Genomic DNA, 21,461 nt, shown 5'->3' with positions numbered 1-21,461 from the left:
ACTAGTTGGGGGAGAATACCATGCGAAGCTAGGAAGGAGACAGGGGTAAGAATGTTACTTGCTGAGGCATTTGCAGTTTATCTCGTAGGGAAGGGGAAGCCATTGATCTGTACATATGTAGTGATGGCATTATATGTGATTTGAATTTTCTTCTTTGTCCTTGTTAGTATTTTCAAGATTCTCTGCCTGCTTTAGTTTTTGTGCTCCATGCACGTGTTTTTACCAAAAGGATTTAAAACATTCATACATACACAGAGGGAATCCTGGATTTTCTCAGTTACCTTTCTATGTATTTGGTGTATATGTACATGCATACATGCATACATAAATGTATGCACATATGCCACATACGTGTTCATATACACATGCCTGTGACTCAGATTTGTTAGCTATAAAACAGATACAACCATGCTATGCCTCTGTTTAATGACTTAGGCTTTCACATTTGCAATATTTTCACATTGCAACTCTTTCCACACATGGGTTATTGCAATAAGTTTTTAATAAGTTTTTTAAACAAGCTTATGTATTTTGATAAATAGAGATTTTCCCACACTAGACTAATTTCTGAATTATGTTTTCCTTTTGGTGCTTTTAAGGTTTCCAGACTATACTACAGTATTTTTGCACGTGGTATGATATTAATAAGATGTAAGTTTCTTGTTAGTTTTTGATTCAAAAAGGCTAACAAAAGTCCCAATGCCATTTATTGAGTAATAATACTAGTATAATCAGAAATAAAATATTTTAAATGTATATATTAATTTGGTGCCATTTTACAGGTTGGATTGGAAGGGATTGAGAACAATTAGGAGATTTTTTATAGGAAGAAAATTCCCAGGTAAGGAATAGCTTAAGCCAAGGAACTGGCTTTGACAGTAAATAGGTGACCCAGAGAAGAAGACATGAAATTGAGAGGTCATTAGGAAGAGAATAAATAAGGATTTGTAACTGACTGACTGAGGGAGAGGGAGGAATCCTGTGTGATTCTCAGGTTTCCAATCTTGGTGACGTTAAGCACTAAGAAATGTCCTGGACAGGAGAATAGATTGAACACAATAAAATATGCTTCGCCATCTCAGTTAATCAAAATCCCGGGTAAAATGTTTAAAAATTAAAAATGCACACTAAAAGCAAGCAGGTCCTCTAATGCTGAAAATGGAAAGGGAACTAAGAGCAGTGAGTCAGAAGCAAAGCCATCTTGCTTAGGGAGGCCTGGAGGCAACAGAGGCCGGAGTGGCTATGTTTTGAACAGCATCTTGGGATGGCGTTAAGTCCACAAACACTGGGTTGGGCTGGGGGCACCGGGGGCCCCCGGTGCCTGGGGTGAGACTTTGGGCTAGAAAAGTGCTTCATTTACTTGTAAGGGGGGAAATAATGGCTGCCCACTACATAGGGCTGCCACCTGAAACCAGCTGCTGCCTCAGGCTGGGGGTGGAAGCCATCTTACCGGGTCAACAACAGGATTGGGTCACATTCAAGCCCAGGCCCAGATACACGCAACCAGCGTGGAACAAGAACCCTGAGACCATAAACTCACTTAAACACTGGTTTGGAGCTGGTCAAGCTCACTCTGCCTGAGCAGAAGACTATAAAATTAGCCAACTGGGAGGCTAAGAAATAGAAAAAATAGTGATAGACAGATGTAGACGGATGAGTTTCACATCTAGGCTCTTAGTAGTCCAAGCGGCGAATATCAAGCGTAATGAGAAATCCTATAAGCCACTGGAGGAAAAAAATAAAAACGTAGACCATAATCTCACAGTAATAAGGTGGGCAGCCTACCTCTTAGCAGTGATAGTTATCATAAGGCAACGGGATAAATTTTTAAAGTCCTAATGGCAAATGATTGGGGATTTAAACATTTATAATGAGTAGGATATTTTATACTTCTTGTTTTGTTTTGGGTCAGATGCTTGTTTTACCTATTTAAAAAATTAAATAGAAGAGTACAAGTAAGAAATAGACAGCTCAGGCTTACTAGGACTTAGAAAGGTTTCCACGAACAGTAACTTGAATAGATTACGCTCACTAAAAAGATTACTGAATGATATACTTTAGTTTGAAGAAAAATACATTCAGAAGGAAGAAGTGGAATGCAAGTAGCAAAGGGAGCAAATAAATTGTGGTGGTAAATCTAAATGAGAATTGACATTAAAATCAATGAGAATAACGACAGCATTGTTCATCATATGCGCTGAAAACAAAATGATCTGAAATATCAAACAAACAAACAGAGCACAACAGCAGGGGAGTGATTCTGAAGGGAGTTCAATTCTACAAGGTTCTAGTTTAGTTTAGAAGGAAGACAGATATGTGTATGAACTTTAGCTTTTAATAGAAAAATTTAAATTTAACTATATATATAACTTTATATATCTTTTTTTTAAGTTTTTTTTTTTTTTTTTTATTTTGAGAGCGAGAGAGCAAGAGCACGAGCAGGATAGGTGCAGAGAGAGAGGGAGAGAGAGAGAATCCCAAGCAGGCTCTGCACCATCAGTGTGGAGCCTGATGTGAGGCTTGAACCCACGAACTGTGAGACCATGACCTGAGCTGAAACCAAGAATTGGACGCTTAACCGACTGACCACCCAGGCGCCCCTATACCTTTATATATCTTATAAATATATCATATATATTAACTATACATACATATGAAAAATCTAGGCATAATTACTAAAGGCACAAACATAGACTATCATGCTAAGTGGATAAAGGAAAATAAGGAAAATGAAGAAAAGGTAATTAATCCACAGAAAGTAGGACAAGAAAATGCATGAAGGAAAGTAAAAGCACAGCAAATAGAAAACGTCAGAGGCGGGGCGCCTGGGTGCCTCAGTCAGTTAAGCGGCCGACTTCGGCTCAGCTTATGATCTCGCGGTCTGTGGGTTCGAGCCCCGCGTCGGGCTCTGTGCTGACGGCCCAGAGCCTGGAACCTGTTTCAGATTCTGCATCTCCCTTTCTCTCTGCGCCTCCCCTATTCACGCTCTGTCTTTCTCTGTCTCAAAATAAATAAACGTTAAAAAAAGAAAACATCAGGGGAATTTATAAACACATCAGTGGAATGGCAGAGAGGCCCCAGAAAATAACTTAGGTGTGGAGCTTGGTTTTTTGAAGGGATATCAACACCAGTGGGGAAAGATACCTTACAAACTCCAGGATGTTGAGACAGCTGACTTTCGGCAAGGAAGGCAAAGGAGAATTAGATTATGACTTCACACCATACACAAGCAAATTCCAGACAAAAATGTGGAAAATGAAACTCTAGGAAGCGAAAAGAAACTACTAGGAAAAACATGTTTTAAAAAAAAAAACCATAGAAAATAATTGAAAAAAATGTGGACTAGAGATAAAGAATGAATTTTTTTTTTTTTTAAAGATCAAAAAGCACATTCTATTATGGAACAGCTAGATAATTTTGACTCCACAAGGCAAAATGCTCAATAAATTAAAATTTAAAAACAACCTATGGACAGGAGAGGGTATTTTTTGTGCCCAAGGGAAAGGATCAGTGTCCACAATAAATAAAAAATCCCTATGAAGGAATAAGAAAAATACAAAGAAAATACAGGGAAAAAATGTCAAAGGATACGAAAAACAAGTCACAGCAGAGAAGTGAGTGAACAATAAACACAAGAATGTTGAAAAGCTTTCCATTTTACTAGTTATTTGGCAAAATGCAAATTAAAATAGGGAACAACATCTTTTACCCTCTGTGTGCAAAAAGTAAAGTCTGACACTTTTACGTATTGGTGAGCATGTGGACAAAGATACCCAATCAACCACTGAAAGAAAAATAGACCTAATGTTCAGGCTGGTACTTTACTATTTTCCCCTTTTGTTTGTTTTGCATTGCATCCCAATCCTGGCACAGGACAAAGGCTGTAGGCAGGGCACATGACATGATTTTTGAATGAGTGAATTAATCCCCCCAAATAAACTAGGTATCCTCTCTTTCTCTGTTTGTGGACTGAATGTATGTGTTCCCCCCACCGCCCCAATTCAGATGCTGAAACTCTATCCCTCAATGTAATGCTATTAGGAGGTGGGGCCTTTGGAAGGTAATTAGGATTTGATGAGGTCATGAGGGTGGGAGCCCCCCTGAAGGGGATTAGTGCCCTTATAAGAGGAGACACCAGTGAGCTTGCTTTTCCTCTCCACTCTCCCACTTTGTGAGCATCCAGGAAGCAGTTGACAGTCTATGACTAAGGAGAAGGCTCTCACCAGAACAGACCATGTCGGCACCATGATCTCAGACTGCCTGCCTCCAGAACAGAGAGAAAAGAAAGGTCTGTTGTTTATAAACCACCCAGTCTATGGTACTTTGTTATAGAAGACAGAACGGACTAAGACACCTTCCTTGACACCTTATTTCATTTTGTTTGTATCTTTTTATGGCGCTTACGTTATTTTGCTTCTGTTAGAGTCATTTGTTAGTGTGTGTACTTGTCTTATTTTATTCTCCATTTTCATCCTTCCAGTGGCAAAAATTTTGAAGGCTGGCACTATTTTATATGTGACTTTTCTATTACTCGCAGCCTACTACCTTGGATATAATGGGTGCTCAATAAATATTTGTTAGATTTAATTCAATAGAGGTAAAAATCATGTCATCTTCTCTAGAAAAATGTGCTGGCCATGAGAACCATTGTTTACCAGTGAATCTCCTAGAACTTTCATGTATCAATTTTAAAGGGCTTTGTAGCCTATGAACACTACATGAGGTGGGCTAAAAACATTTTTAGCCCACCTCACATTTTAAGCTTTTCCTTCTGAGAGGAAAAAAAATTGCTAGATTTATTCATTTATTCTAGGAAGATTGTACTTAGAGGAGGAAATGAGGGTTATGGCAGCAATCCAAGCATCCTGAAAATGTGTTGGAATTCCCCCCAAATTGGATTTACCTTTCTTCACACCACTGACGCTCTCTTGGCATTTGAGATCACTAAAGACAATAGGATCTCCAAGTGATTTGGGGTTTCCTGGAGAGCGAGTTTTGGTTTAATTAGGTCCCACTGTATGAACTGCAGTTTGATTCACACTGGTGGAGAGGAGAAGGCATTCTCTCTCCTTGTTTCTTCCCCACACCTCCTCCTCCATGTCTTTCTAAACCACATCTCCTTTCCACCTATCTTTCCTTCTCATTGCTTGTCACCCTTCGTAGGCTGTTCAGGTACAACTTAGTTCCTTCTTTCTGTTAAATCTCTGCCTCTAAAGCCCATACCTGTTGTAGCTTCTCCTTGTCCACACCAAGTGATCTTTCTCAGGGATGAGGAAGGACGGCATTTAGTTTGGTACAGACGCATTCTGTAAGCCACCCTAGAAAGAACTATCGCTATTCAACGAGTGTTCTCTGGTGGTTTAGGACACGGGGAAAATTTAGCAACCCAGGATGCCTGGGCATCACTGGGCAGAAATAATTGCTAATTAGTATCCTACTAGCTTGGGAGCATTAATTGGCTTTGGGGGATCTGCTTTCTAGACCCAAAGTGTATTTTGTTCATTTTAGCTTGCTATATAGGATGAGGGAGGAATGACAATTACTGGAATAGTTTCATTTCAGTAATTCAACCTAATGAAGACTTGTCATTTGAATGATTATTCAGTAGTTGGCCCTTGTTTTTTCTGCCAAGGTTTTAGAAAAACAAGCTCAGATATTTCTCAAGCCTGAGAAAACACAGCCTTTCCTTTAAAATAATTTAGAGACATTTATTTTATTCACGGATACAGGAATGCTCACAAAAGAATTGTCATCCTATGTGATTACGTAAGTAGAGAGAAAAGGAAAGAAGATATCTTTTGAAACATATCATTTTCATTTCAGAACACATCAAGCAATAATATAAAATAAAGTGCCTCAAATTGATATCTTTAATTTTCTCCTAGAAAGAAAATTTGTCAGCTATTTTATGATTTATTGAGGCTAAAGCCATACGTGAGGACAAGTTTTTATGATTAATTAAATAAAATTACTTGAGCATAATACTCATGATGATATTATCTTTGAATTAAAACTCACTTGAATAAGATTGATGACATTTTCAATCAGCAGATTAATTAAACTCTTTTGTTAATTACACATAAGTCAATATGTTTGGATTATGTATCAATCAATATGCTGAAGCAACATCCACTTACTTTGCTCTAGAAAACGGCTTTGCTGATATTTTTTTAGCAGCTTATTTTAGAAGTTAGCGTTCTTTCATTTTCTTTATACCAGAGGTCTCAATATTTAGCAAATTTAGATGTGAAAATAATTGTCACAACATTTTTTTTTTTTTTTTTTTGCTTTTTTTTTTTTTGTCTTTGCGAAAGTCTTTTTTTGGGCTGACTGAAATGAGCTGTTTTTTTGTTTAACATTCTGGGTTTTTTTCTAATTTTATTATTATCTTTTTATTTGAGAGAGAGAGAGAGTGCGAGTGGGGGAGAAGGGGGAGAGAGAGAATCTCAAGCAGGTTCTACACCCAGTGCGGAGCCCAAGGAGGGGCTCGATCCCACGACCCTGCGATCATGACCTGATCATGACCTAAGCCAAAATCAAGAGTCTGAAGCTCAACCTACTGAGCCACCCAGGCGCCTCTGTGTTTAACGTCCTGAAGAACTGTTAACCTGTTTCTGTACCTTACTCTACCTTTGACAATTTCCACCCCTCGCCCTCCTGCCCAGTCCCATTACTAGAGCTTTAATTACCGATGACTTCCTATTTGTCTTTGTAGGTAGAGGTGGGCGGGGCTGGCGGAGGCGGGGAGCGGGGAGGGTGACTAGTGCTTTGTGACACCGAGACACAGAAAGGTAGTTTACTTACCATCTTACAGAGCTTAGGAACCAGTGATAAGCCGACACACCGGTAACTGTTTTGAGTGCCTCTATGAAGCGCAGAAAAACTAAATGCTGTGGTTGGACAATCAACCCAGAGCCTCTTCTCCTCCTACAAGTTTCCAAGCATTTATTTTCTGTATTTTTATTCACTGGGCCAGATTCTTCTCTCAGTCTGGCAAGAGTTTACATGCTACAAATAGCTACCGTTGAATGAGTGGGAGTTTTCTAGGCTCTCAGAGAAGCCAATTTGGGGCTGTTATTTAGCTCCTGTCAAAGCCTCGCTGAGACAACTGATATTTGAGAAATAGAGTTTATAGATGTACAGTTTCCTATGTGGGCTAAGCTATATCCTTGATCACCAGAAAGCTCTAAATGTGGTGCTCATTAGTTTACCCTTTCCCAGTGGAAGTTCTTTCATGAATCATGTTTTAGTGCTAGGTCTTTATCTTTTTTTTTTTTTTTTTTTTTTTTTTTTTTAAAGCATTTAATACTGGAAACAGTGAAGTGAAGAATATTTCTGAAGCTTCTGTAAAAACTGCTTAAAGATACTGCCCATTATGTTGTTCAATGTTCCTTGCGCAAGAACTCATGTGATGAATTCCTTTGAAAATTTATTACCAGGAAAAAGTTTGTCTCTACTGAAGAAGTGAAAGTTTTGCTTTTTTTCAGACAACGAACGCCATATCCTTTATTGTTTCTCTTTATGCATTGGCTGTCAGGAAGCTCAGAATTAAAGTAAATGCTGTGTCATTAGAAGAGAGTAAGAAATACCAGGCAGTTTCCAGGAGGAGCATAGGAGTGAATCTTTGTATTCCTGTTATCTGTTCACTTGCTGATGCAGTGGACATTTACTAAAGGGCCACTGTGTTCCAGACACCATGCCAAAGGTTGGGGAGAAGACCACGGTCCTTACCTGAAACGGATTATGGTCTGGGAGGGGGACAAGATATATACACGAATGAATCTGCCAATGGGCTGCAGGAGGTAAATAAGGGAGCGCTTAGTTCTGCGAGGAGACAGGAAAGGTCCCCCAGATGAATTATGAAGAAAAAAAAAATCGCTGGGTAGACATGGTCAGGGTAGGGCACAAAGCTCAAAAGGGAAAAGCAGCGAAGCAGGCACAGCAGTGTGTGAGGGGAGGGTTAAGAAATGACAGCAGAGAGATGGGTAAAACCCAAATGTCAAAGGCTTCTGTGACTCACCTGGAAGTCTGTGCTTTGTCCTCAGGGGGAATGTAGATTTGTAAAAGTATTTTTTTTTTTCAGTTTATTTATTTGGAGAGGGGGTTGGGGGAGTGCACAAGCAGGTGAGGGGCAGAGAGAAGGAGACACGGAATCCCAAGCAGGCTCCTGGCATCTGCTCAGAGCCGGATGAGGGGCTTGGAGCCCAGCAACCGGGAGATCATCACCTGAGCCAAGATCAGGAATCTCTGGCTCAACCGACTGAGGCACCCAGGTGCTCCGATTTGTAAAAGTAGTTTAAGCCACGTGATCAGATTTGCATTTGAGACCGCCTTCTGGCAACCTAGCAGGAGAAGATTTGGGAAGGGGGCCAGATGAGAAGCAGAGGGCCCGAGCCGATGGGGGGGAGGCTGGTGGAATGCACAGGAGTTACAGGGGAGGAACCGGGCTGAGGCTGGGGCATGAGGAGAAGCAGCAGCGAGGACCACAAGCCAGGTTTCTGGCTCCGGAGACTAGGGATGAAGGCGAAAGGAAGGGAAACAGCTGCAACCGCTTGGGCTGGGATATTCCGCTCAGGAGCTGCGGGGCCTGGGAGGGCTATGAGGGCCGCTGCTGCTCCTGAGTCAGAGGTAAGGTTCTGCCCCGGAGGAGGGAAGTCCCACCTCTGAACCGTTGATGGAGCTCTGGGAGTTGTTTCCGCCCTGGAGACAGGCAGAGTCCTCGATCCAGCAGATCCCTCGAGGAGTGGGAAGTGTGAGGATAAGAAAGGGCGAGGCGGTGGGGGCGGGGGGCGGGCAGAAATACTGGTGTCCTTCCTGGAGGCTTGGGAGGCGCGGGCAGACAGAAAGGGAGGCCCCGGGGGTGGGGGGCAATGGTGTAGGCCTAGGCACCCCGCCCTCCCGTGGTCAGTCTGGGAGGTTCATCCACTGGCACACTAGGAAATCCAAAGCTCAGCTCAAGCTCTTCCACCCTCCTCCCCACATCACCCCCTTCTCTACTCTCCCCTTGAAGCAGAAACCTACCCTTTTCCGAAGCCAGATCCTCAGTGTCACCCTTGAGGCCTTAAGCAGCCCCCCCCCCCCCCCCCCCCCACGACTTACAGGGAACGTTCAGTTTCTTATTAAGCCCTTCCTTTGTCTCCGGCCCACCCTCACCCCAGTCACTGCGTTAGTTCAAGCTTCTGACACTTTAAGAAACAATTTTTTTTTGCATTTATTTATTTTTGAGAGACGGTGTGAGCAGGGGAGGGGCAGAGAGAGAGGGAGACACAGAATCAGAGAAGCAGGCTGCAGGCTCCGAGCTGTCAGCACAGAGCCCCAGGCGGGGCTCGAACCCCGGAACCGCGAGATCATGACCTGAGCCGAAGTCGGACACTCAACTGAGCCACCCGAGCACCCCCAAGCTTTTGACACTTTTGGCATGGGTTGTGGCAGTGGTTCCCAGTGGATCTTGCTTCCCTCTAGTCTAGCTCTCAAATTTGTTCTCGTCACTTCCATGCTAAAAATAATACAGTGGACTCCCATTTCCTGCCTGACCAAGTCCAAAGCCTTAGCTTGATATACAAGAGCTATTTAAACAGTGCAGTGTAAGCAGCCATCTTGCCTTCATTCTTTTGCATATGCACAGTGCAAAGTACAAAGAAGTCTCCGGAGCCCTTGGCCACATTCCTCCCCCTCAACCTTTCCTTAATCCGGGATGACAATGGACAGTCCACCCATCCAAGGTCAGGAGCAGAAAACGGCGCCATGTTTTGTGGAGTTGTGAAATCTACCGCTACCTTTCCATCTTTGGGAAATTTCCTGATACTGAACTGCAGTATATTTTCTCTTATCCCTACACTTTTGCACCTGCCATTTCTTTTGCCTGCAAGGACTTTCCCTTCTTCATTTGGATAGATTTATTCAAGAAAGAATACAGAAGTAGTGAATTCTGTACAAGAAGGGATGTTTTGTCCAGGTGATAGTTAATCCAAAGGTTGTTTTCCTTCTCTACCTGGTCCCATCCAAGCCAGGATTTATAAAATCCTTCCCATGGCTATAGTGCAGTTCAAAGAGACAGAAAGAGAGATCAGAACAAAGAACAAAAAGTCACCTCTGGGTAACTATTAGAGGCAGCCACTGTTTGTAGAGAGTGCACTTTAGAGGAACCCAAATCTCAGAAATAAGCTTGATGACTTAACAATAAATTTTGAACAATTGTGGACTGAGAAACTGAAAGTTCTCTGTTATTTGAAAGAAAGCCGTGATACAGTGAAGCGTCCTTTGCAGAGCACAGGGGTTTCAGATGTAGAATTTTTGTGAAGATGAAGAATTTGGTGCAAATAATGTAGCTCCAGGGCAGAGGAAAAAGAGCATGTGCCCTGAATCCAGAGAGACGTTTCTCTTAGCAATATTTGGCTAAAAGTTTTGCCGATTCTGAGGTGAGGGAGAACGAATAGTTTGCTGTGTGTTTTCATGCCTTTATAACTGTTTAATAATCCATATACAATCAACTTCAAAGTAAGCATTGATTTAGTCATTCTCAGCTGGGGAAGCAAATATTATAAACTTGAAACCCTTGGTTAAAATTAAGAGCAACTATCAGTCATCATGCTGTTTGATAAGCCCAGGAAGAAAAGAATCCTACATGTCAAATGCTTTGAATTTTGAAAGTGCTTCACGGATGAGATAAAGATATTTACATTCTGTGACCACAACTACAGAGCTAGCAAAGAACGCAGGTAAGAGAACAGACTAGGAGGGGAAGGGCAGTATTGAAATTTAAGTTTATGCAGGCAGGCTTTGTCTGCTAATAAGTTTATGGGAAAGGAGCTGGAAGCTTCTGCCTCAGATTCAGTAACTATAAATTTCTCCCCGAGATGGTCATTTAATGTTAACTACAAAATTGCTGCTTAATATTCATGGAGTGCAACCTTCCCCACTGCTGCACGTGCAAAATATTCTATTATTTCCTTAATTCATATTTGTTTTGTAGGAAATGGAATTTGCTTACTTCATTTGTAAATAGATGCAAACAGCATTTTGTTAATCTATGTAAAAATTGTTCTTGCGTTAGTTGGAAAATCCTTTTATCTCTGGACTTTTTTTTTTTTTTTTGTAGGTTGCAGGTACATACCTTCCTTTAGCTGGTTTGGAACCAAAGACAACATGAGGGTTGGTTCCTATAACGCACTAACTTTAACTTATTGAGCATTTCCTGTGTGCCAGGTGCTGTATTGAGTGCAATGCCCATCACCCTGTAATCTGGCTGTATGAGTCTGAGTTCAGTCAAGGAAAGAGAGCAGCCATGTGAGTGTCATGGGATGAGGGGCTCGTTTGGGGTCGAGCTGGGGCTGGCTTATGAGCTCCTGAGAGCACTTGTGCGCCTTTCTTCCCAACTCCATGCTCAATGACTTCATATCGATGGCTTGAAAAGTGGGAGTATTCGGACCACAGATATCAGCAAAAGCTGCAAATTGGGTTCTCCCTGGAAAGCAGGTTTATTACATACCTGTGCAAGGTGGGGAAGTGAAAGCCTGGGAGAGGGAGCTGGAGGGTTGGCGGTGTCATTTACCGGTTGTCCTGAAGCACTGGCCCAGAGAGGCAGTTCGGAGCTCGCAGTGAGATCTGGGAAACTAAGTACGTCCAGTCGCTGAAGGTGGACTGCAAGGGGAGGATTACTTGGAGAGGACCGAGGGGAGCTACAGCCTCTGTGTGGCACCTGCCTCTGTGGTTTGCAGCCAAGCATCTGGGGTGGGATTGTGGCTGTGTTGATGAGCAGAAGCCGCCGTCCGGGGGACAAGCTAGGTGTGGAGCAGAGGGAAGTCAGCACCGGCTGGGATCCTTACTGCTGTGTCACCGTCACATGTCTGACTGCAGGGAAAGGTCTCCTGCCCTTCCCCTCTCTCCTGCTTCACTTCCGTCTCCCAAATTTTGGGCAGGTTTCTCTTTTGGCCAATCCTAACCTTGAGCCCTCTGGGAAACAGTTGTCATCACGGTTCCCAGCTTAACCAAGTTGACATGGCACAATCCCACACGCTTCCCCAACAGGGCGGTGAGACGGATCATGCTCTCCATTTTTCAGAAAAGAAAACCAAGATCCAGTGAGGTTATACAAACATGTCCCTAGGTCTGTTAGATTCCAAAGCCTATCTTCATTACCATAGTACCCTGGGAGTGTGTTTATTCTCATTTTGTCTCTTTTGGCTGTTTGTAAAATAATGGCCCAAATCAAAGAATCCCTTCCCAAAAGTGCCACACGTAAGCATTTGTCATGGGTGAACCCATTTGACAATTATCATAAGTGTTCTAGTGCCCAGGATGACCAGGTAAGATGAGCATTTACAAAAAAATGTACGTTAACAGGGCTTACTCCAGTCTATGTTATGGTGTGTCTGGGCCTTAATTCTGGGGATACAAGGATGCTGGGATGGTGAGATAGGATGTCTGCCATCAAGGAGCACACTGTCTAAGAAAAATAGAGCAGTAATTTTAGTTCCAGACCATTTTATGTACTTTTCCAGATTTACTCAGCCCCACCTGCCCTCTTGGCCTTAGATGGTTGCTCGGTGGACGGCCTGGCCAACACTGCCATAGTCTGAATGCTACCGCCACCACCTGGGCTCAGCATGGGTTTCATTTTGTCCACCGGAGTGGGGGCCTTCGGGCTTCTCGGCTCAGATCTGACCTGACCAAACACAGAAGGCCTGTGACTTCCCTGGCACTTCTGGGCTCAGAGGTAGCCGTGCATCATTGGCTCTGGCCTGGGCTTCTCCAGCGGCTTCCCGGAGGGACCGGATGTCATAACTCAGAAGTGAGTGGGGGGGTGACACATTGAGGGGGGGGGGGTGACCTTTGAGCAATGGTAGACAAGAGTTGGAGGATCCTGGCTGATATATCCTCCTTTCCTGTCTGCGTGGACTGTTCCAGGTATAGTGGTTCCACACAGCTGACTAGGAGGGGTGGAGAGTCATGTGACTGAATAGCTGACTGTGTTTTCCAGGAAGATGTGGCCAGCTCAGTAATCCACCACTTTGTTTATGCCTGTCCTCCTTCCCTTCCTCTCTCCCCTTCTCCCTCATGGTCGCTTCCCTGGAATTGCACCTCATCTTTGCCTCAGACTCATCTCTAGGGAGCCTAGGCAAAGATAATTACCTAAAGGTAAACAAATGCTAAAAAAAAAAATTATAATAATGGCATGTATAAAATACTATTGGAGAGGGTTGCTAAAAATATAAAATATATACATATATAATATATATATATATGTATATATTCAAAGCCCAAACCTTTCATACCTAACTCATTAATTTCTGAAATTAATTCCTAGGTGTTCCACACGCCGTGACGTGACAATATATCGTGATCCTCAGGTAACGTGTTTGCACTCTAAAAGAGATCTCATTAAGTCAAAAGGATGAGTAGTATGTGTACTTCATACTGCATAGTGGGGTAGACGTGAAGGAGGAAGGAGACTCTCAAATCACATCCCATCAGGCGCAGTCCACTTTCTCCCAACATGATAATCTTATGAGTAAGACTTGCCACATTAGAGATGTGACTTTATGTTCTAACAGGTGTTAAAATTCCTTGAATTACCAATATTGGCAAGGAAGCAACTACACGTTGACTTCAATGGTGCTAATGGGTGCCTTCTTTAAGAAAGATACTTATTATTATTATTACAAGACTATTTAGAAAAACCCACTTCATCCAGAAGATCTGTAGTCCAATTGTATTAATCCCACTGCAAAGGCACAGGGAGATTCTGTTGAAATTAATAGAAAATGGCAAAATAATACCTTACGTTAATGATTAACATATTAGGAAAGTTTAAAAAGCATATTTCTAGACTCAGAGTCTCTGGAATGAGTCTATGAACATGCATATGCTCATATTTTTCAATGTGATTGTTTGGCAACTGCAGAATGGGTAAATTAGCTTCCTTTATTAAAAGAGAAGAAGTCTCCCAAATTGACTTTGGGAACTAAATCCCAAACTGCAAATAATTGAAAATAAAGGTTAAAAATGAATACGCTGATACAGCAGTCTCCTAGAACAGAGCGCATCATCACTATACAATTATAACTGGGTTTTCCAAGTGGAAGATTAAAAGAGAAACTCAGTTTTGACATTCTAGCCAAAAGGATTTTTAGCAGAACCTTGTGGTAAAAATAAGGGCAAAGGTAAAATGGTGTGTTTACCCTAAAGCATATGAAAATCTTCACAGTAATTAGAAAAAGGGATTTTTTTTCCTATCAAGTTTTCATCTTCTCTCTTCTTGCTTAGAGACAGAATCATCTCGATGGAAAATTAGCAGTCACAGAGCAGTGTTCAATTTCACTAAATTATGGCACAATTCTGGTGCTGTATGTTATGAGGAGCCTTTAATGCCATTGCTGGAGGACAATCAGAGATTTTTCCAGTTCTTGGTAGTTGAATTGCAAAGGAGAATATTAATAAGATAAAATCCTGGGATGGGAAAATCTTTCAACTCTGAAATTCTATGCCTGGAAGAATCGTAAGATAGCATTTTCTCATAAAGTACCTTTACTTTGGAAGATCCACAATCCTGATTATTATTCAAACCTAATTTCAGCTCAGAAAACTTAAGTAAAAGACAATCTTCAAGTTCTGAGGATTATAAAAGATGACAGGACGTATGTACTTTTGATCAAAAATGCACCAGGGGCAACCACTGCCCACCAAAAGACAGCTCAGAGAGGCTGTCAGTCAGAATAACAGGGATGCAAGTCAGAGCAAATCACCGTGTCAGACTCCCGGGCAATGAAACCATTACTCCTTAAATGCTGGGCAGTTAGGAAATGTTGCTGTACCGTGAAAATGACATTATGACATTCTCGGTTTGTTATTTCTCTTTAGTTTTCATTTAACATTTATGTACTTGAAAAGGCAACCAAATTACACATTGTCTTGATTAGGGTTTGAAACCTAGCGTAATGTTCATCTCATTTTTCAACAAATATTTATCGAGTGCCTGCTATTTACCAGGCCCTATGCTAGGTCCTGGGGCTCAAAAAATGATTGGATCTTGATTCCTGTTGTGTAGTAGCTTACGGTCCAGTGGGATAGGAGAGTTGGAGGTATACTTGGAGATCATCTAATTTTATAGCTCAGAACCCTTGGGCCCCAAGAGAGTTAGGGACCTATTAAAGGCCACCTGGCTTGTTGGAAACAGAGGTGAGATGATTCATGGCCTCTGATTTCCACAACAGAGCTGTTTCGAATTCTTTATTCATTTATTTACTCATTAAAACATATTCATTGAGTGTGTACTCTGGGCCATTTATGTTCTCCCCCTCCTGGAGGTTACAATTTTATCAGGGAAGGTGAATATCAAAATGGTGAAGAATGTACAAATTCCTTAAGCTATAACTTTAATGTATAAATAATGTCACTTAATATTCTAGTAAGTAAATTTACACAGTATTTCAATCATCCCCCGCTACTGATGGCACAATATTTAACATGATCAGTCTCAGGTGAATCCTATTTTTTTTTTTTTTCCACTCTTTCCTTCTCCTCATGGTTGATATTAAGTTGCCCTTAGAACTTACGGATTGTTGTGGGCCCTGTCTGGTCCCAGATCGTCATTAACCAATGCGGGCAAGAGATGTCTGATTATCCCCATCCTTGATCCTCTTCATCAATCCTTTTGGCGTTTACTGAGATACCCATCAAGACCTCTGGTCTACACTGCCTGGATTCCAGCAGTGAAGTTTCAGAAGACTCTGTCTTCTCTTCCACAAAAATTTTTTAAAACATTGTTTTTAGTATCTTCTTAGACTGGAAAATTCACTCCTATCTTGCCTTTTTCTGAATTTTTTGCCTAAGTCATAAGTATTATGCCTCTAAGTTCTTTAGGGCTTTTGTCTTTTGATAGTCAAATGCCAGGATATTTAGGTTCCAAATTTAATTCCTTTAAGCCATCATCATAGAAACGATTGTTGAAAAACTACTTTGAAACTCAAAAACTAATTGACCCCTTTCTCTTTTAGCATCCTAGTCTGAGGGCAGTGGTAAGAGTAGGGTAGTATGCTGGTTACTTATTGCTCAAAACAAAAATACTTGTTATGTCTCATGGTTTCTGTGGGTCAGGCATTCAGAGAGGGTGCAATGAGGACAAGTAATTTCTCTTCCTGTGTCTGGGGCCTCAGCTGAAAGTCATCAACATTGTGGGGCCGAGATCATCATAAAGCTTATAAATGCAGTATCTGGAGGTTGCTGTTGGCTGGGGGCCTAGCTGGTGAGGTCAGCCGGAAGACCCTCACGTGGCCACATCATGTGCCATGGGCTTTATTAGAACATGGTGGCTGGGTTCCAGGGGCAAGAGGTGAGAGAGAGAGAGAGAGGCAGGCAGAAGCCATATTGCTCTTTATGACAAGCCTCATCAGTCACACGGCGTCCTTTCATTGGTTGAGGAAGTTACAAAGGTCCACCTGCATTCAAGGAGAAAGAACACTGATCCCACCTCTGGATGGGGAGGCTTGTCCATGCCACACTGTGAGCATATGGGCATATATTGGTATGGCCATCTAGGGAAAACATAATCTGCCACAAAGGGGTTAGCAGAAAATACAGGGAATGAAAAACACTGGGTAACGCATCACAATATTATTTTGTCCCATTTGGTCTGCAGCTGATGGCCATCAACCACGTGTTCAGATGTGGCCAAAAGGAAGGAAAGCGTGTATTGATGGAGAATCAAAGTGTGTGTGATTGGTTCTTTGAAAAAATGTCTCAGGATATTCGTGTCCAGCTATTTTTGTCCCACTAAGGAGTGCGGTTTCTAGCTATTTGTGTCCCACTGAGGAGCGAGCTTTGTCCTACCATTCGCAAACTAGTTGTGATTATCACTAAAGGCCCTCCTTCTGTGGGTTACCCTCTCACTACTTTCCCCAGGGACTGAGTGTGTTTATGTTGGATTTTCCCACTCCTATCACCAATTCCTGCCCATTCCCCCTTCTTTCCTTTTCTATATAATAATCTAATGGTTCAGCCTTTTGCTGGGGGAATTAATTGGGTTATCATGTCCTTAACTAATAATAGCTTTTTTTTTTTCCCCATGAATTTTAACAGCTGCCTAATTGAAGTATCCAAATGGAATAACTAATAATGAGAAACTTAGGCTTTTAAAGCCTGACTGCAGGGCTCAAGGATGAGACCAGGGCAGGCTGGGCAGAGCAGCTCAATAGCTCCTAATCATGCCATGCAGATGCCCATCTGTGTGGCCTGCACCCAGGGCTGACCTGCTTTCAGGAAGCTTAATTAGCAGGATGAGAAGAATTGCCTCCTTTCCATGCTTGGGTGAAGGCGTTGATCTAGCAGAATAGTAGAGCCTAGCTACTCTCCTCTTTATTAGTATATATATTTTAAATGAAATAATGTTATTATTTCATTCTGGTCATAAAATGAATTCTTGCCTACTTTCAAAAAGCTACACATTTCTGGAATTGCAGAGAAAAAAGAAAAACTGTGTGAAAACTTACCATCCAGATTTAACTCTTATAACATTTTGGGAAATGTTCTTCCATATATTTCTGTATGCGTGGTTACCTAGAGCTATACTTATACATGACTTTGTTTACATATCATACTATACATCCTGTTCTGTATCCTGTTTTGTTTTGTTCATTCAATAATAGTTATTTTTTCCATGTCAATTAACATAGATCCGCATCATCATTTTTATTGACTGCGCAATATCCCTCTGTGAGACATACCATAAGTTATTTAACTAATTCTATTGAACAACACTTAACGCCTATTGCAATTTTTGGATATTATAATCAATGCTCTGAAGAACTTTCTTGTGCATCCATTTTTATGTACTTGTTCAAAAATCTCTTTGGGATAGTTTCCTACACAGGGAAATTACTAGGAGTTTTTTTTTTTTTTTTTTTAAGAGACAGTAGGAAGCTGTGGGGGGAAAGAAATCTGAGTGAGCAGCCTAGTTCCAGAGAATTTGTGAAAAAAATATACATAAAAGGCTCTATTGAGTTAGGAGACTGATCTGGACAGCTCAGAATGCAAATTAAAAAAAAAAAAATCTTCAAGAAAATCTTGTAGCCTAGAGTGGAAGATAGACCCTTACACAAATTCCCAGGAGAGGCATGAACAAAGTACCATGGCAAAGATAAAAAAAAAAAGGGGGGGGGGAGGTATTAAATCTGAGCAAGAGAAGTGGGGGAAGAATTAGAAGAGAAAACAAGTGGGCTGGGCCTGTGGTTGGGAAGGAGTTGAAGACATGAATCCATTAGTTTACTCAGGCTGCCATAACAAATACCAGAGACCAAGTGCATTAAACAACAGAAATTTGTCATTTCATAGTTCTGGAGACTGGAAGTCCAAGATCAAGGTATTAGTAGGGTTGGTTCTTTCTGAGGGTCATGATGAAAAATTCTGTTCCAGGCCATCTCCTTGGCTTATAGATGACTGTTATCTCCCTATGCCTTCATATCTTCTTCCCTCTATAAGAGTCTATCATGAAATTTCCGCTTCTTATGAGGACACCAGTCAAATGAAATTAGTGCCCATCTTAATGACCTCATTTTAACTTAATTACCTCTTTTAAAGACCCTGTCTCCAAATACAGTCACGTTCTGAGGGACTCGGGGTTAAGAGTTCAACCTCTGAATTTTGGGGGTGACATAATTCAGCCCGTAATAGCAAAAGAATGGAGAAATGCTTGTATAAAAGCCCAGAGTCAGGCAAGGGTGCTGTGGTTGTGGGAGACTGAGGAAGCTGTAAGCTAGGTGGAGAAGGTCTGGGGGCTGGGATTGAAAAAAGAAAAGTGGTGGAAGGCGTGTCTGTGCTGGGAGGCAGTCTTGTAAAAATCCCTGAGAAAGGTGGGCTTTATTCTGCAGTGGGTGGGGAATCATGGGTAATTCTAAGGAGTGACATGATCAGGTTTGTCCTTCATTTAGATGTTGCTGTCAGAATACCAAGTATTGGTATGTATGTGGAACATCTGGAACCCTCATGCACAGTTGGTGGGAATGTAAAATGGAACTATTTTTGGAAAATAGTTTCGTACATGTACCATATGAACCAGTATTCCTCTCCTAGGTATCTATCCAAAAGAAAGGGGAGCATGTCTAGACAATGATTTGTACATGGATGTTAATAACAGCTTTATTTGCAGTTGCCCCCAACTGGAAACAATTCAAATGTCTATCAACAGGTGAATGGCTGAAGAAATTGTGGTATATCCATTCAGTATAATACCACTAAGTAATATAAAAGAAAGAACCATTGATACAACAATGTGGATAAATATCAAAATAATTATGCTGAGTGAAAGCATCCAGCACTCCCTCCCCCCAAAAGACCCTCAAGTACGTACTGTGTGATTCCATTCATATAAGATTCTAGAAAATATAAACTAATCTGGGAATGAGGGTTGGGGCAGCTGGGGCAGGGGTGGGAAGGAGAGATTGCAAAGGTGCATGAAGGAACTTTTGGGAGTGATAGAATTGTTTGTTATCTTGATTGCAGTGATGGTTTCTTGGTTGTATACAGATGTCGAAAGTCATCAAATTATACAAGTACAGGCAACTTACTGTATGTCAATCATACCTCAATAAAAAACACCAAGCCAACACAAGGGAAACAAAACCAGAATCAACAAGAAAGGAAGTCTGTAGGGTGGATAAAAAAAAAGAAATTATAACATAACCTTGAGGAAGGGAGACCAGTTAGGAGATGACTGTAGACTTTCGAGAGATTATAGGAATCTGAATGAGTCTGGGTAGGGGTGCCTGCTTGGCTTTGCTCTGCTTTTGTTCTGGGACATATGGTTTTAGGAACTGAAGTGCTGTGGGCTGCAGAAGGATGCTTTGAACTTGTGTGATAGTGGAGGACACCAGCCTTTCTTCATCTCAGTCTCCACTATAGGTTAGGCATAATTTTAGACATTTGTAGTAGTGGTGAATAAGACAAATATCTTCTGGGCTCTAAAGGCTACCATGCTAGTAGGAGACCAAAAAATAATATGTCAGGTTTACTGCTATGAAGAAAAAGCAGGGTAAGGGGCCAATTAATGGATGAGCATTGGGTATGAGAACCATTCCAGTGAGGTATTTAATAAAGGCCCCCCCCAGAATGGTGAGTTCAGGTCTTAATGAAGCAGTGACAGAGGTTAGATGAGATCAGGGACAAGTATCCTAGGCTGGGAGACAGGCAAGCGCAAAGGTCTTGAGGTGGCAATGGAAGTGGCTTGTCAAGGAGAAGGCTGGAAAGAGTACAGAGCACAGTAGCAGAAGCTTAAGTAGGTTCTTGAACTGCCGCCATTGTGTGCGCAAACCAGCTCGCTGGTAATTTATACTGGGCATTTCCTCTTACAACAATGTTCATACTAGAATGTTGAAAAGTTTAACTGCTGTTTGAAATACTATTTGGTTGGCTGTATTCTGTTTCCTAGGCCCTCTCCGCCCTCTTTTCTTTTTGCAAGGTTGGGGTCGGTTATGGCATTTGTTTTAATGGGATTTAATCTACATTTCATTAGGGTCGAAGATGTGAGAAAAGTCTTATGGAGGTGTCTTCATTTATCGTGTACCTTAATGCCCAATGCTGGGTCGAATCCCACAATTAAAACAAACCTGAGTATGACTGAGAATTGGATAATCACTAATGGTTGACAAATTAAGATCATTGACACATCCCTATAACATCTGCTTCAAAAAGTATGGCATTAAAAGGGAGCAACAGACATTTTTTGGTCACCTCTTGTGAGGCGAGCATTTCTACCTGTCTTAATTCATTCTCTCAGCAATCCTCTTATTAACACCATTTTGCAGCGATAGAAACTAAATAACTTGTCCAAGGTCACACGGCTAGTAAATGCCAGAGTTAGGATTTCAAGTCACGTCTGCTGCCTCCTGCTTGGAACTCCTGTCGCTGTACCACGTCAGTGTTTAGTGCTATGCCTCAACGTACATAAAGCCATGCTGTCAGGGACTGAATAGAGAGGCAGTCCTTTTAAGAAAGCAAACAACTTCCTTGAGAAAGAAGCCTCAAGGCTTTATCTCTTGACTGTCAGACCTATCTGTCTGAATGTTCCGGAAGAGCCTGTGCCCGGCTCAGCCATTCCTCCCTTCCCAGAAGGATTCTCCAAAGGGACTGGGAGCAGAAGGAGGCTGAGGGAAGTGGCTGGGTCAGCTGGGTATGATTGAACACTGTGCCAGTATTGAAGACCTGATAGAAATCTGGGGCCTCTGGGCACTCGATTTTTAAAGTAATCCTGTCAGTTCCCTAATAATAGTAATAAATTAACCAAACAGTGGATTCAGTGGTATTTTATGTCCTAAGGGTATTGCTTTCACACTTCAACTTGATAGCATGATTTATCAAGAGATAAATTACAGCTGGGAACGAATGGATTTACTGGTGTCAGAGAGACGACAAGTATATTCTGAAGATGTTACCAGTGACGGGCATATACCTGACAAGCATACTTGAAAATC

At 41.7% G+C, this 21,461-nt stretch overlaps 1 long non-coding RNA gene across 1 annotated transcript in view; it reads left to right on the top strand.

The window, feature by feature from the left end:
- Positions 1 to 21,461, top strand: part of LOC109265858 (uncharacterized) — a 73,351-nt gene that overhangs the window by 23,537 nt on the left and 28,353 nt on the right. Inside the window, exons 7-8 of the long non-coding RNA XR_002079385.2 lie at positions 11,206 to 11,286; positions 13,307 to 13,349. This is a non-coding gene — a long non-coding RNA (uncharacterized LOC109265858). The remainder of the gene's footprint in view (positions 1 to 11,205; positions 11,287 to 13,306; positions 13,350 to 21,461) is intronic.

This window comes from Panthera pardus, unplaced genomic scaffold, assembly GCF_024362965.1.
Source record: "Panthera pardus isolate Hobbes unplaced genomic scaffold, ASM2436296v1 HiC_scaffold_1, whole genome shotgun sequence".
Classification (NCBI taxonomy): domain Eukaryota; kingdom Metazoa; phylum Chordata; class Mammalia; order Carnivora; family Felidae; genus Panthera; species Panthera pardus.
Note: the sequence above shows the minus strand (reverse complement) of the source record. Positions and strands in the feature narration are given on the sequence as shown.